This window comes from Rhinolophus sinicus, chromosome 1, assembly GCF_057876585.1.
Source record: "Rhinolophus sinicus isolate RSI-liver-muscle chromosome 1, RSI-T2T, whole genome shotgun sequence".
In the NCBI taxonomy this organism is placed as follows: domain Eukaryota; kingdom Metazoa; phylum Chordata; class Mammalia; order Chiroptera; family Rhinolophidae; genus Rhinolophus; species Rhinolophus sinicus.
In genome coordinates this window covers 182680110-182695128 of record NC_142501.1, presented here as the reverse complement: position 1 = coordinate 182695128, position 15019 = coordinate 182680110, and positions in this window count along the sequence as shown.

The following is a 15019-nucleotide window of genomic DNA, read 5'->3' as shown; positions in this document are numbered from 1 at the left end:
TGGGGTGGTCCATAGTTTCACAGAGTTAAAGAAATGGAGCATAGTAACTGCTCTGATGCAGGGCTAGGCAGGACTCAACGGTGCCACCCAGACTTCTGACCTGGCCAATGAGACGGTTGGTGGTGGCTTTCACTACAGATGGAAATGACAGGAAGAGAGGAAGACCTGGAAATAGGAGTTTGGGAGCTACAGGAGAAAAACATAATCAGTGAGGAAAAAGTGAAGTCTGAGGCACTGGAAGGCCATCCACGTGGAGGTGTGCAGCCAGCGGTGGGACATCAGAGCCTGAAACCTAGCAAAGAGATTCAGACTGGAGTTATACATTTGTGAGTTATCTGCATAAAGACGGCAGTTGAGGAAGACAACTTTAGGCTCTGAGTGAGAAGGGAAGTGGGGCTCCAGGAGACAAACAGAGAAGGAGCACCCTTGAGGTGTGAGAGAAAGCAGAGTAGCCCTGAAAGGAGGAAATTGGAGGTGGGTGGTGGTGTGGGAGCCAACTGAGGACAAGCGTCACCAAGGAGGTCTGGCTTGCTTAGTAGTTCCACACACTACTGAGCTGTCACCTGTGACAGGTAAGGAGAAGTGTCCCTTGGATATAACAGTGGCACATTGATTGCAATCCTTGGCAAAGGGGGATTCAGTAGAATAGTGGTAACAGAAGCCAGATTGCCCAGGGTTGAAGGATAAACAGGAAGTGAGGATGTGGAGATAGGGAGTGCAGAGGACCATTTAAAGAAGTTTTAGCAAAAGAGAGGAGGAAGGAGATAGCAACGTAGTGACGGGGATGTGGGGTTGAAGAAAAAATTGTTTTAAGGTGGAAGAGACTTGAGCATGTTTTCTTTTAATTGTTTATGGTTTATGTAGGGTATAGTAGATAGTGAGTGACAAAGGCTAAAGGAGGCCATTTCTTTGTGCCCTCCCTCCACCTCTCCCTCTGTAGAGGGCCCTGTGAACTATCTTCACAAGTTTTATCATTGTTTTGGAGAGACAGAGGAATGGGGTCTGTGAAATGTATTATGAATAAAATTCTGATGATTTGGACAACGCTGAGATGATGACTATGATATAATATAAAATTCTAGAAGTCAGAGCTTCCTTTAAAATACAGGGGTGTATTGTTAAAAGCTGTAGGTAATACATACATAGAGGTTTTATATGGTGGCAAGAGATTCTCCATCTGGGTGATGTGCAGTGATGGCTGTAGTTTCTAATCCATGCTTCTTACTATAGTGGCAGTTCTGTGATCCAAGAATAATCATAAGAATATATACCAATATTGATTGCCTACTGAGTGTTGGGCATAAAGAATATATTGTTTTTATATTCTTACAAGAACCCTATAAAGTAGATATTACTTTCAACTTACAGATAAGTAAAGGCTCAGAGAGAATAAATAAATTTCTACAATCAAAGAGCTAGTAAATGGCTGAACTAACACTAAAACTCAGGCTTGTCTATTTCAGAGAACGAGCACTCTGCACTGAGCAACATGCTATATTATCCAGAAATATGTAATTAAAAATCGGTTTTGCTATGTCATGTGTTGCTATGCAACTATATCTTCTCTTTAAGACAATAGTGAACACAACATAAGGAAAAATTGATATTGGTGTATCAGGGAGAGTCAAAAGAAAAGTAGATTCAGGAATATAGAGGTTAACGGGAGGAAAAAATGATCTTCAGCTCTACACAATCCTTCAGTTTGCCCACTTGTTCATGCATTTTGTTTCTTCACTCAGTGACTACTACTTTTAAACCTATAGACAGAGACGTTTTATCCCCATAGAGCTGAAAGTAATTACACAATTAAATACTGAATTGCAATTGTGACAAACACTACGAGAAGTTTGAAAGTTGGGGAGGGGGGAAGATAAAGGAAAACTGAAACTCAATGTAGAAGTCAACTTAAGTCTTTCTTGAAGAAGTGATAATTGAGCTTTGAAAAAGCCTCTGGAATATGAGTAGAAATGAACCAATCGAACAGGGCATGAGGAGGAGTCTTGTTCCAGGCTGCGGGAATTGCAGCAGACGGCAGATCCAGGAACAGAAATGGAAGTGGCATAAGGCCAGTGTGGCTGGAGAATGCCATCAAATGAGGCAGTTAAGGCAGACGGGAGCCAGAACGTAGTCACTTTTGTAATTATCTATTGATTTCACCTGCTCAGGAACCATTCTCCCTTTTGTCAGGTAATGACACTATGATTTATCCTTGGGGAACCAACCTTCAAACCATGAGGCTCAGGGAAAGCTAGACCCCTTTTGCGCTAAGGAGTGGGCACATGTTCCTTGGCCAATCAGATAATAAACTCTGATTCTTTCCACAGGAATTATTAAGCTGGAAACACAAACCAAGCCAGGCAAATCAGAACCAATAAAGCTAACTCTGGACCTTTTGCTCAGAGTTGAGGACAATTATTCTCAATAGTGTTGAGGACAATTATTCTCTTTCTACTGTGATTGCTAGCACTATGGGATGTAAACCTAAAGCTGTGGCAATCAGAGGGGAAAAGCTTGATTCTTTTGTCAACATAAGAAATGTCCAAACTTGCAGACAATTCTTATAAGAGTATATTTAAGCCAAACTGACATCGCATGCTGGGGAGCAAGATCTCCAATGCTCTGGAGAATCATAGTTTTGCAGCTTCTTTTATGTATTTGAAATGAAGGAGGCAATTTAAGGAAGATTGGAGAAAGCAAGGCGGGGATTGGATTTCAGGATAGTTACCAAGATTATGTGCTCTCTGGAGGTTAATATCCTCTTCCAGGGGTATTACTTCTGGCATCTCAAAGGTGTGTTAACCTGGATGCATAGGAACAATGGACAGGGCTGGCTTAAAACTTTTCACGGAAGAAGTTATAAGTCTGGGACGTGACTACCCACCATGACCTACCCAGCTGGGAATTTATGGTTTGATCACCCTGTGAGGTTACTTTCCATAAAACCCCTTTTTTTCATCTACAGTTTCAAAGGAAGTGTCTCTCCTCCAGTGTAGCCAATACAGAGAGAAGTGGGGCTGAGAGAGGAAGAGGGGAGTCCAATTGACGTCATTGAACGGATCTCCATAACTTTTCAGTTTTGTGAACCAGTAAATTCCTCTTACCAAGCAAGTCTGTTTAAGATATACTTTAGTCACTTAGATCTGGAAGGGTCCTGATTTTTTTTTTTTTTTATGGCACAAGAACTGAAGTGTGGTAAGTAACAGACTCTAAAGTGTGGAAATAGCTGAATCCCGGTAGGGAAGAGGAAATGAGGACCTCTCTTTCTTTAGCTGAGAAATTAACACAACAGTTCATTAACTTGCTGTCTGTGGTATCTTGGGCTCAAAACATGCGCCTACTAAAACTGGAGATTAGAGGACGTGTTTGGAAAAAAATCAGGAATGCATTGGTTCCTTCTTGTGGGGTTTAGTAAGTTCCTTTATGAAAGAGAAGCTGCAGTTAAACCTGATTCCTCTGGAATCAGGGGAAATACTCACAGCCGGCCTTTAGCCCTTATCCTGAAATCTCGGACAGCTGAGAGTCAGAAGTGTTTTAACTTTGGAGTTTGAAAAGACAAGCCTTCTGCTCCAATCTAAATCCAGTGCTAGCACACGTGGAGAGGGTAGAATGAAATTGGAGAGTAAGATTGAAACCAGGAACCCCACCCATCCACTGACAGAACATCAAAGTCAATTGTTAGAAGACAGAAACAACCCCTTTGGCATCTAGATTCAAGGATTTAGGTATCAAAAACCACTAACTGCGTTTTGCTGCTATTATAACTCACTGAATTTACTGAAAACAGACTGTACAGCTTAGTAAGTTTTTAAGGAAGTATGGTTTCCAGAGAAACTCTGACGCCCGTAACCTCAGGGCTGTGATTGCCCAACCCCCAAGGCGATGCTCAGAACCCTAAAACCCACTTTAACAGAACCAGTATGAGAACCAGAAAGCACATAGGCCCCAGGGGCTTTCTCAGCTGTGGCCTTGCAGGACAAACTACAAGGGAAATCACCCCAGGAGCTAGATTCAAGAGCAGACAGAAGGGCTCCCCAACAAATTCACTCCAAAGCCAAGACAAGACACCCTCCCCTCTGCTCCTGTCCAACGGGTAGCATATATTCAGACAGTATGCCATCCTGCCTCCCATTTCCCCTTTTTCAAGTAGTTTTTATGGTAATTATTTTGTTTCCGCCTCATAAAGGTATGTTATATTTGTTGGAAGTAGTTAAATGTTTCATTTTTCAGTAGGTTTATGAACCATGAGGAATGTACATTAACAAGAGAGTCTGGACTCGGGTTGGATGTGGTCATTAGATAAAACTTGAGTGATGCTGGTACATATGTTTTTTATTCCATATGCTATTATTGCTTCATGTAGGGTTGGGAAATGTTAAATTTTTAAGTATAAGAAAAAGCTCTGTGAACGTTGTACAGCCAAGAGGTAAATTGTAATAAATATGTGTGATCTGGCCTATCCAGAATCCATTTCTCTTAGGTCCACTCCCTGATTTTCCAAAGGAAAAATCCAACTTTTCCTTTTTCCTCATACTATACTCTTCCCCACTTTCACTACATGTGACTTCGCTCTCAGCTTCAGAAGGTCAACATCCACACAGACCTGGGCAATCAGAACACTGAACACCTCTGACTTTAGTGATGGATTCTGGACATTTGAATCACACGTGCATTTCAAGGCCAGTCAACTCAAAAGCAATGACACAGTTCCAGGCTGGGGAATAGGCATTTTCTGTCTGTTGGGATTGCTGCAAATGTGGAATATAAGCCCGGAGTTTCTAGCACCTATCATCAAGGAAGAACCTACTTGACAATGGAGCTAAAATAGACAAAATGAGAGCAGACAGGTATGGAAAATGCGACCCAGTCCTGTCCACATCACTGGAGCCACTTCATCTAGCTGAACCTAAAGATAAGCTATCCTTGAATTTTTTCATTTTGTGAAATGAAAGATTTCCCACATTTTTGTTGGGGGCTGGGGTGAAATCTGGTTTATGTTGGGTTTATTACCTTCCCAATTGAGAGTCTTGAACCCAAGAGTAATGGGAAGTCATGGAATGCATTCAATCAGGGGAAGGATGGGATCAGATTTGAGAATTTTGAAGAGTTTTGATTATCTCTTCTTGAACACCACTCAAATCTTTCCCATTTCGTTCCCCAAAAGTAATAAAGAAGAAAAATCAGTCAGGTGACTGGTTGTACCTATATTTGTACCCAATGTTTGTAGTGAGACCAAATGTAACTGTGATTAGAGGGTCATCATTGGGGACAACGTGGATGACTATTGTATATATCATTTTATTTACTCTTCTTTAGTGTCTAGTATTGAATTTCACTTTGCAAATTCTATCCACGTATACTTTTATACATTTACTGAGCCAGTTAGCATTTCATAGAAGAAATGACTAAATTTCTGGCTCACTCTCTAGCGGTGAATTAAAATTTGAGAAGACATTTGGTAAAAATTCCTTTTTTCTTTTCCAAGATAGGAATATATTAAGCATTTTCATGAAAAGATGGAAGATAATAGGACCACAATTGTAATAATTATTGATAGAAAGATTAAAAATAATTTATTAGCATTGATTATGTCACATGGGCATATGCACATTAAGATTAAGAAGAAAGATTAAGATTAGGAAGGAATTTTCTAATGGGATTAGAAGTGTTCTGGCTGTCTTCTGTCATATCATATAAACTAAGCTGGTTTTCTGTTTGTTGAAATTCTTTTAATTTTAGCCAGTGGGTAAAAGTAAAGTATACAACTCGTAGATCACATTTTTAAAGAAATGTTATTGTCCTCTACTTCATCTTTTTCCCTTACTGTGGTCTGGATTCTAGACATGATGTTATGAGCCAATGTTGACCATGGGCCATATAGATGAGGCCAACATTTTAGAGCAGGGGTGTCCAAACTTTTTTCAACGTTTTTTACCAAGGGCCATATGCAGTAAAATACACAAACAGCCGGGCCACTCACTCGAGGTGAAGTGCATATTGCCTCGCCTGGTTTGTTTAAGTAAACTAAATATATTTTTGGAATTTGCTGTGAGCCAATTAACAATGGATTGCAGACCGCAGTTGGCCCGCGGGCCACAGTTTGGACACCCCTGCTTTAGAGAAAGCAGAGCAACAAGGTAGAGGTAACTTGGATCCTTAAATGACCTCCTGGATTGGAGTTACCTACCTACTTACCCAGGACAACACCTGAAAAATAAACTCTGTTTTTATCTAAAGCATTGTATTTTGGTGGCTCTTTATTGTATTAGTTTATCCTGTAACCTAACTACATAGCCATCACATAGAATGGATTATTATTTCCCAATAATCAGGTGTGTGTGTGTGTGTGTGTGTGTGTGTGTGTGTGTGTGTGTAGCAGATTAGGTGACCAAAAACAAAAATAAAAAATCCAACTTTTCCTATATTCTCATAATATGGTGGGAACAACCTCTATGGCAATTGTTATCAGACTTTAGAATACATAAGAATTCCCTGAACATCTTATTTTAAAAAGACAAATTTAAATCTATCTAAGATATACACAGAACTTGAAGCATTTAATTGTGCATGTTCTAAAAATGGTCTTGAAATATGCTAAAATTATAAATAATGATTGAATTATAGGAAGTGACTGAGAATCTAAAATTTATATCAGAAAGATATAAAGCAAGTGATAGAATTTTGGCTGCAATATTCGGTTCTGTATGGAAGAACCAGAACCTCTATACTTTAAATTAAGCAAACACAAATTTAAGGATAGAATGATAAGCTTTGTTCTTGTTTCTTGGTTGTTTTCATAACATTCTGAAGCAGAAAGAGGTAAGAAAACAGATATGAAAAAGGAAAGGAAGTACTAAACTTGGTCTCCTCTCCCTTCAAATCCTCAAGTCTAAAAAAGATTCAAGAAAAATTTTTATCTGCTAATGCCTTGGAGGAAAACAAGAGCCAAACTGGGGTGAGGGGGGATTCCCCAAACTATATACTTTTAAACACTTTGCTTCATTATCATTGAAATATGTGTCTTCTAACTCTAATATATATTAGCTGTGAAGAAAAGAGGGCCTATTTTTAAGCTGAGGACTTATTCCACTTCCTCAGAAGGCAAGAGAAATACAAAATGAGGAAAATTATTACCTAACCCAAATTTTTCTTCAAGGTAACTATGTTCGTTTTGTGGAGGGAAGCAGCTGACACAGTGAGGCCTAGCTGCAACAGAGAAGTGTATTTCTCTTCCAGACAGGTGGCTTTAAATGACGCTTGCACTCAAAGGAGGAAACAAGCTGGGCTTCACATCCATGCAACTCAAAAATAAAGAGGTGACACCTTTCACACATTAATTTTTTCAGTGGGTTTTCCAAATAGTTAAGCAGTTTGCTTATAGAAAAAGCTCTGCCTTGACGTTTTCATTCTAAGGGAAAGAATGCACTTTACTCTCTGATATTAACATTATTACTGACTATAAACCCGGGTCCCCAAGATGCCCAAGAATTTGTAAAAACAGATTTCTTGAACCTGAAGTCCTATTTCATATAAATATACATTTTAAAACATAACTATCAATCAACAATATCAAATTTCTTGACAACCTGTTTCAATCTGAATTTGGCTAAAATGCTATTACCTACATTCTATTGCAAAGCAAAGATTGAAAATTAGGTAGTTACACAAAAATATTCAAAGTGTCACACCACCATGAGGAATAATTGTGTAACAATGCCAATAATATGTTTCTTATTGAAGACTTTTAGGAAAGATAACTTTGAAATAGATGAGCCAGATTTTTCAGTGGCTGTCTGTATGATTTTAAAATAAATGCGATTGATAATTTTTCTAACTTTCAAAGTAAGTAACATTCCCCCCATTCAATACTACCACCATCTTACTACCTTCTAGTTGTGAAATCTCATTATCATTACAAAATTTTAAAACATTTTGATGTTATAATGCCTGCTTTGGCTTCCCATTGTAGTCTTTCTGTATCAAGATACTAACGTACTTATATATTTACCTTTCAACCTATAATGCTTCTGAGTCTTCTGAAATTTCCTTCTTTATAACAATATTTCTTTCCCCTCTATAACTCTCAACACATTTTACTGAGGAAGGGTAACCTAAAAATCTAGATCACTGAATTTTGCAGATGAAATTTTGCTTAATGATTGACTAAAAGATATTTGCATTAACAATTTTCAGAATATCTTGGGTAATTCATTGGACCCATTCCCAGAAAAGAAAATACTCTTCCTGAGACTATTTAGTCATCAAATTCATCTCTTAACATTCTAAACTAATCTTTCCCCTTTGAGTAGAAGCAGATGGTAAGCATGAAACCAAATTGACTGTTTGACAGAGTTTGTTATTTAAAACCAGGCTTCTGTGGCCAATTCTAAGTGGCCGAGGTTTGGGGTAACCCTTTTGTGGTTTTACAAGTCATTGTCCTTAAAATCTGAGTTTCTTCAGATGAATCCACACATGCATCAGTGAAGGTAACCCCCCCACTCCCCGTTCTGTTTTAACCAATGTCTAAGTATAAGTTTAGCCCCAAGAAAATTGGCTGCATCAATAGTGTCATGGTGCTAGGGACACATACCCTTTTATGTTTTAAAACATAAAGGGTATTGGCTGGCATCAGTGAGATGAAAGTTTAGCTTTGAAAACTGATTTTGTACGTGTTTTTGTTTTTACTATGCCTCCTGGAATTTCTTTCAAACACATTTTGCAATAGTGTGGTTACTACCATATTGTTCTCTGAAAATATATAAGCACTTTACTCTTTAGACAGAGGAGAAAATGTTCTCCTCATGTTAGACTAAGGTCAATTTATGAAGCCCCAGTACTTTTCATTTCAGTATAGACTGTTCCATCTGTCCCAAGAACAACTTCTTTGGCCAGGAAATCATCTACAAGCAAATATTTTATTGAAATATCTAGATTTCTCTAGAGAAGACTACATAATTGAATTTTCTGTTTCATAAAAATTTGAAATTATGATCATAGTTTGTGATAAAAGAGACATCCATTTCCATAGGTCCAAAAGACTGTTCAGAAACTGTCCACAAACAACTAACATGAGAGATTACACTACACAATTGGTAAACTTCTTTTCTTCTATAAAGGGGCACAGAGTAAGTTTTCTTATTAAAAATTTCTGCCAAAGATTTTTTTTCTCCAACTATATAATAATAATAATAATAATAATAATAATAATAATATACATAATAAGAAAACTTTACCGCTTAGAAAGATATTTATGTATAATATGCTTCTTAGAACTTATTAAGAGTCCTTCTCAATCAAGTTAAATCTTAGAAATCAACAATATAAAGCTAATACAGTTAATATCTATGTTACATAAGTGAATACTTTAATTTTTTTCCCACATGCTTCTGAAAGAGGATATTTTGATGCATAAAATGTCAGACCTGTCAGGTCTTCCAAAATTTTTATTCATGCTGGGATACTGTGTACAGAAGTCCTGGAACATGGGGAAATACTGACATTTAAAGTTTTTAGATTGTTTCAGCTTTTAAAAACCTAGCAACTTTTCTATCATGCTAATTTTTTATTGAGCAATAGTTATTGAATTCAGACGGTATAACCCTGTTTAGTCACCTTTATAATTACACTAAGCAATTTTTACCTTATCTAATTTGAATTAATTTTTCTGCATGTTAGTGTATGTTTTAGGTATACCATCCTATCATTTGAGAGGTACATATTCAGAATCGATTATTCCTGAAATAATACTTCCGGAAACATGGCCCTTAAACCTTTGAGAAGAATCACTATAAGTCAGCAAGGGTCCCTGCAGAAAACAGAGGGCATTCTCCAATAAGGATAATTTGAGAAGGGTTTAATAAAGAGATATCATAGGTATTTGAAGAAGGTTTATGGAAATCACAAAAGAGAACACTATTATCATCCTTAAGTTTGAAGGAGCAAGATGAAGGAATGGTAACCAGAACCCAGAAGGGAGCAATGTGGAGAATAGGGCACCTTGAGGGAAGCTATGTCTGAAGGACAAGGGAAGTCTGAGGTGGCCCCACAGAGAAGGAGTCAAGGAATAAATATCTCAAATTTACTCTTCGTCCTCTGTGTGCTCCAATGCTAGGTCTTCCCATGGACTAAGCCGAGCTGCTTAATATGGCAGCCTAGTCACAGATGGCTATTGAGCACTTGGAATGTAGTTGTAAGTGTAAAACACACACCGAAATTCAAGGCACATATTATTAAATATTTACATATTATTAAATATATATTTATCCATACATGTAATTGGTTGTAAGTAAATAATATATATTATCAATACTAATTTTACCTGTTTCTTTTTAAGTTTTAAAATATGTTACTATACCCAAAGCAATCTACAGATTTAATGAAATTCCCATCAAAATCCCAATGGCATTTTTTTCAAGAAATGGAACAAAAAATCATCAGATTTGTATGGAATCAAAAAGATCCCAAATAACCAAAGCAATCCAAAAAAAAAAAAAAAACTACCAAAAACAAACAAACAACGTTGGCGGTATTATACTGCCTGACTTCAGCTTATACTACAGAGCAACATTAATCAAAATGGTATGATATTGGCAGAAAAATAGACACACAGACCAATGAAGTAGACTTGAAAAACCCAGAAATAACCCCACATATACATTGGCAGATAATTTTCAACAAAGGAGCCAAAAATATTCAATGAAGAAAAGACAGCCTCTTCAATAAATGGTGCTGGGAAAATTGAAAAGCCACGTGCAAAAGAATGAAACTAGACTGCCATCTGTCACCATATAACAAAATTAACTCAAAATGGATCAAAGAACTAAACATAAAACCTGAAATAATAAATTACATATAAGAAAGCATATGTACTAAATTTATGGACCTTGGGTTCAGAGAGGATTTTATGAATTTGACCTCAAAGGCAAGGGAATTAAAAGCAAAAATAAATGAGTGGGGCTATATCAAACTAAAAAGCTTCTGCACAGCAAAAGAAACCATTGACAAAACAAAGGAGCAACCAACTGAATGGGAGAAGACATTTGCAAACAACACCTCTGATAAGGGTTTAATATCCAAAATATATGAAGAACTCATACAACTCAACAACAAAAAAACAAACAATCCAATTAAAAAAATGGGCAGAGGACCTGAACAGACACTTCTCCCAAGAAGACATACAAATGGTCAACAGACATATGAAAAAATGCTCAATTTCACTAGCTATCAGGGAAATGCAAATCAAACCCACAATGAAATATCACCTCACACCTGTTAAAATGGCTATCATCAACAAGAAAAATACAAGTGCTGGAGAGACTGTGGAGAAAAAGGAACACTCATACACTGCTGGTGAGAATGTAAATTGGTACAGCCACTATGGAAAACAGTATAGAGGTTCCCCAACAAGTTATGAATAGAATTACATATGATCCAGCAATCTCTCTCCTGGGTATCTACTCCAAAAATCTGAAAACATTTATCCATAAAGATATGTACCCATATGTACCCCTATGTTCAATGCAGCATTATTCACGGAGGCCAAGACATGGAAACAACCAAAGTGTCCTTCGATAGATAATTGGATAAAGAAGAGATAGTACATATATACAATGGATTATTACTCAGCCATAAGAAAGTATGAAATACTGCCATTTGCAACAATATGGATGGTTCTTGAGATTTTCATGCTAAGCGAAATAAGTCAGACAGAAAAAGTTAAGAACAATATGATTTCATTCATATGTAGGATACAAAACTGAAAGCAACAAAGAAACAAAAACTCAAAGACACAGACAATAGTTTAGTGGTTAGCAGAGGGGAGAAGGGAGGCAGGCTAGTACAAAAGGGAAAGGGGGGTCAAATATATGGAGATGGAAGGAGAACTGATTCTGGGTGGTGAACACACAATGCAGTATATAGATGATGTATCATAGAAATATACACTTGAAACCTATATAATTTTACTAACCAATGTCAACCCAGTAAATTTAATAAATAAAAAAATGAAAATAAAATGTGCTACTAGAAAATTTAAAACATTTAGAAAATTATTAAAATTTAAAAATATATTGATACAATATTTTATCCTATTCTATATTACATCATTTATCTTGGAGAGCACTGAGATAAACCCACTAGAACTTAGAGGTTATAGCAGTCTGTTGATGCAGTGAATTACAGACCAACCTCCTCTAGCAGAAAGTAGGATGGAAGGGGAATGGACCTGGAGGGATCAACAAAGATATCTGCTTAGGCTGTTAATAAAAAAAATTGACATAAAAAGTTTTATTCTTAGTATGAGGACATTTTTCTTGGTGATTTCTATTGTAGGCCTGCAGAATTACTGTGTTTCCCTGAAAATAAGATCTAGCTGGACCATCAGCTCTAATACATCTATTGAAGCAAAAATTAATATAAGACATAGTCTTATATAAGACCCGGTATTATATTATATTATATTTATTATATTATATTATATTATATTATATTATATTATATTATATTATATTATATCCTGTCTTATATTATAATATATAAGACCGGGTCTTATATTAAAATAAGACTGGGTCTTATATTAATTTTTGCTCCAAAAGACGCATTAGAGCTGATGGTCCAGCTAGGTTTTATTTTCGGGGAAACACAGTATTTGTTAGCATATTTGTTAGGACATTCCACAACAATGAAGACTAGCATTTTTTCAAAACATCTTTGGGGATGGACCAAATAATCAGCTCAGTCCTTTAGAATTGTAAGGTTTAATTTCTATGCATGTTTCATGTTGCTAAACCCTAATTATAAATTGAAATGTATATGATAGAGGTATCTGTAGGTTTTTAAGGAACAACTGCAACAGTCCTGATAAGTGGAAGGCACAATTAAAATGTTTTTTCAGGATGGTGTTTTGATAAAAAACATTTGATAAAATATTTGATTCAAATTTTTTGATAAAATGATTTGATAAAAAATATTGTTGAAAAACCTTTAATTTTAGACATTTACCTGTTTATTAAGCAAGTATTAAGTCTGAGCACCTTTTATATTCACCTATTGAGCTTATAGTCTAATATTAGGAGAGAAACATTTAGATAGTAATAAAAAAATATATGAATTTTATAGAATTTCATATATTATAAAGGGAGAAAAACAGGCTAATGTATAAACAGTGACTGACATTTTTAGATTGTTTTTATATCAGGATGGTGAATTAATTTTCTATTGCTGTGTAACAAATTACTATAAACATCACCAATTAACTAGCTTACCGCTCTGCTGGTGAGAAGTCTGACACAGAGGGACTGGGTTCCCTGCTCAGGGTCTCAAAAGCTGAAATCAAGGTTTTGGCTGGGATTCATTCTCATCTGAAGGCTCTGCAGGAAAATATACTTCTGTCAATTAAGGAATGTCCTAATCTAGAAAACTTTTATGAGTTTATTTGAGTCAAAAAACTGAGGAAATGACCAGGAGTAAGATCTCAATGATTGAGAAAATGCTCCAGAGAATGGTAGTTTTGCAGTTCATTTTATACATTTAGAATCAAAGGAGAAGGAAGATTATGTGAAATCCATTGGGGGTAGGTTAGGGAGGTGGGAGAAAGCAAAGTGGGGAAATCTCTAGAACTGAATAAAAAACAGAATGGAAAGGCACATACTTTTACTGGTGGTACAGGATAGGTAACATTTAACATTAACAGTAAATAGAGATGGTATGCAGGCAACAAGATAACAGTAAGTTTTGTGGTCTCATGCTCTTGTGCCTGAGGTTGTGCCTTCGAGGGGTCTGGAAAAGAAAATTACTTTGACATTTCAAAGGTATGTTATCCTAGATGCATAAGAACAGTGGGCAGGGCTCGCTTAAGGTAAAGCCTGACCTTTGCTAAGGGAGCTATAGGCCTGGGACGTGACCAACCACCATGACTTGCCCAGTTAGGAATTTATGATAAGACTGTCCTATGTGATTGCTTTCAGTCACTGAGCTTGTCAGGCCTGCCTGTAGCCCCTTGCGCTTGTCATTTCTGCTATTTGTTCATGACTCTGTTTTGTTCATGCTTCCAAACACATTGCGGTTATTGGCATAAGTCAGTTCCTAGCAGCTGTAGGACTGAGGTCCCAGATTCCTTGGCCAGGGCTACTCTCACCTCCCATAGTTTGCCCACATTCTTTGCCTTCCTTCATCTTCAAGTCTCAAGTCAGCAATGGCACGTGAAATCCTTCTCATGCTTTGAATCTCTGATTTGTCCTAATAGCCAGAGAAAATGATCTATTTTTAAAAAGCTCATATGATTAGGTCAGATCTATGCTGTTAATATCTCTATTTTAAGGTCAACAGGTTTGGGACTTTGACTCCATCTCCAAAATTCTTTTACAAGCAAGAGCCCGATTAGTGTTTGGTTAAATAACTGGGGAAAAGGGATACACATACACCAGGGTCAGGAATCTTGAGGGGCCATCTTAGAATTCTGTCTACCACAGATGGTTAGAAAAGAAAAAGCCTCTCTTGAGGAGTTTCCACTGGAACTAAGGCCTGAGTGATGAAAAAGAACCAGCCATAAGATCTGGGGAGGTGGGGCTGGGGGAGGGGGGGGAAGCACTATATTGCCAGAGAGAATAGCAAGAGCCAAAAGCCTGAGGCAAGGCAGAGATTTACTTTTTCAAAAAACAGAAAGAGACCAGCAGAACTAGCTTGTGGTGGGAAAAGTAGATAGAGATGAAGTCAGAAAAGTAAGCAGACCTGATACCAAGGGAAGGAATTTAGAATTTGTCCTAATGGGAATCTCCTGTTGAAGGGTTTAAGTCTAGGGTGTCCAAACTTTTTTCAACGTTTTTCACCAAGGGCCATATGCGGTAAAATACACAAACAGCCGGGCCACTCACTCGAGGTGAAGTATGTATTGCCTCACCTGGTTTATTTAAGTAAACTAAATATATTTTTGGAATTTGCTGTGGGCCAATTAACAATGGCTCGCCACAGTTTGGACACCCCTGGTTTAAGTGAAGGAGGGACATTTTCAAACGACTAAAGACCT